The 2,598-nt window shown below is 30.9% G+C and overlaps 1 long non-coding RNA gene across 1 annotated transcript; it reads left to right on the top strand.

Moving 5' to 3' along the window:
* Positions 1-1,472: 1,472 nt before the first annotated feature.
* LOC108253788 lies at positions 1,473-2,079 on the top strand. Its single transcript, XR_001809820.2, has 2 exons — positions 1,473-1,550; positions 1,699-2,079. It is a non-coding gene; the product is annotated as an uncharacterized LOC108253788 (long non-coding RNA).
* The last annotated feature ends 519 nt before the right edge of the window (positions 2,080-2,598 follow it).

Raw genomic sequence — 2,598 nt, 5'->3', positions numbered from 1 at the left:
ATAAGTAGTGTTTTATTTCTATTTATTTTCTTTTTAAGAGGTTCGATAGAAAGAATTGTAACTAACTATCTTGTAGTCAGGAAATTCAGGATTAAATACGCCCCGGGCGGGAATCGAGCTCGCGACCTAGCGCTTACAAGGCGGGCGCGCTACTCTCCAAGGAAATGTCAACGAACTCCAATACTTTGTCATTTCTTTGTTAAATTATTCGTACTAAAAAAAATGGTAGAGAGTAAGGGCCCTAGGCAATAATTTCTCCCTGTGCTTGTGATTTCTGGTGTACATTGAATTATAACCAATAAAGAGTTTAAATAAATAAATTAACTAAAAGAAAACCTCACCTGAATAAAGAAAATCTTGGGTTTCCCAGCCAGCGTGCGACACTTGTCAGCCGTGAAAGGCAGCCACAGCTTCTCTACAAAGTAGGGCATGTCGTAAGCCCATAGGTAACGTTCTCCCAGCCCGTGTGTCAGCACCGTTATCACCAGACAGTCTGCATCTGAGTGGTCCTCCTGTGATACTGCAAGGGAAATGATTATTAATTAAATTAAATTTTCATCAGTGACAGTAAATGGTTTCTTCAATCTTCATTCACAAGCAAGTACAAGGAATAAGAGGTAAATACAATTAACCATAGGTAACGTTCTCCCAGCCCGTGTGTCAGCACCGTTATCACCAGACAGTCTGCATCTGAGTGGTCCTCCTGTGATACTGCAAGGTAAATGATTATTAATTAAATTAAATTTTCATCAGTGACAGTAAATGGTCTCTTCAATCTTCATTCACAAGCAAATACAAGGAATAAGAGGTAAATACAATTAATAGCAAATTTATTTTATTATTATTTTTTCAAGAGGTTTGACAGGAGGAGAAAATTGTTAAAACAATAATCTTAAACGCTCTCTCAATGGATTTACAAAACATCTTTAAACAAAGTATTTTGACAAGATCGACAAAAAATTCTACTAAAATCTGTTTAATATAAAATACATAAAACATTACTCACTACTTACAATACTAATAATTACATGGAAAAGAGGGTAAAAATAATAAATATGTAAAAAAACTTCGATTCAAAACTAATAAAAAATATGATTCATACAAAATAAAATGAGTAAAATAAAAACACCACTTTTAAATACAAAATTATCAAAAATTACCATTGAATAATAATAATAAAAAAAAAATCTCAAAAATAATAAATGATCAAAATAATAGATAATAATAATGTAAAATAACATAGAAAAACAAAAGTAAAAAACATAAAACTTAATAACATAAGTATGGATTTTCTTTTTAATAAATGATAATAACTATTATTTATTCTTACTAGGACCATCTTTATCATATCGCGGCCATCTTGGATTAGGAAGTAAATTGAAAGTTGAAAGGTATTCAAAGAGAATAACTTAATAACATAAGTATGGATTTTCTTTTTAATAAATGATAATAACTATTATTTATTCTTACTAGGACCATATTTATCATATCGCGGAAATCTTGGATTAGGAAGTAAATTGAAAGTTGAAAGGTATAAATGAAGTTGAAAGGTATTCAAAAAGAATAGTAATAACACTTAATAACATAAGTATGGATTTTCTTTTTAATAAATGATAATAACTATTATTTATTCTTACTAGGACCATATTTATCATATCGCGGCCATCTTGGATTAGGAAGTAAATTGAAAGTTGAAAGGTATTCAAACAGAATAGTAATAAGATTGTACTATTGTTTTGTACATTGGAAAGAAGAAAGTCCAATTGTTACAAAAAATGAAGTGTTCAGCGTTTGAAGTTAGTTGGAAAACTTATACCAAGTTTAAACTTCATTTGAACATTTTGAATCAATAGAAAAATTGTACCTACAAAGTAAATTTTCTTACGTTATATGCAGTAGGTAAGCACTAGGTGCAATATATGAACATGTGAACAGTTGGACTAATTTTGTTTGTTTAGGTATTTCAAGATTATCAAGAATATTTAGTTTTGTAAATTTCGAGCAATCCAAACAAGGTATAAATTGTGTGAACCACTGACCTACTATATAGAGATAGAGCAATTATTTAGATAGGTATAATCCGTATAAACATAGATAGAACAAGCTTTATTTTATCCAAACTTTATTTTAATTATTTTTGGTTTTCAATTGTATTTATATTTAAATAGAGTTTGATCGAATTGTTGAATAGAACAACTATTAAGAATTTAGAAACCTGACGTTGTTTTCTAAGGCTTGAAATGGTACTTTTTCTGATCTAGAAAACTACCCATCACTCCCGAAATAGAGTTTGATCGAATTGTTGAATAGAACAACTATTAAGAATTTAGAAACCTGACGTTGTTTTCTAAGGCTTGAAATGGTACTTTGTCTGATCTAGAAAACTACCCATCACCCCCAGCATGTAAGATTTTAAAATGTTTACTCCCTAGTGGCCATAGTTTCGGAACCGCTTCGGAACATATGGGGCTTAAACCCCAAAATTTTCAATCTAGGTATTTCAGCAGCACAGTCGATCTTGCTTGACACTAACTACAAACTTTTGGGGTTTAAGCCCCTTATGTTCTGAAGCGGTTCCAAAACTATGGCCACTTCAGA

This window comes from Diaphorina citri, unplaced genomic scaffold (genome assembly GCF_000475195.1).
Source record: "Diaphorina citri unplaced genomic scaffold, Diaci psyllid genome assembly version 1.1 scaffold3287, whole genome shotgun sequence".
NCBI lineage: Eukaryota > Metazoa > Arthropoda > Insecta > Hemiptera > Psyllidae > Diaphorina > Diaphorina citri.
The sequence above is the reverse complement of the archived record's forward strand: the minus strand, read 5'-3'. Positions and strand labels throughout refer to the sequence as shown.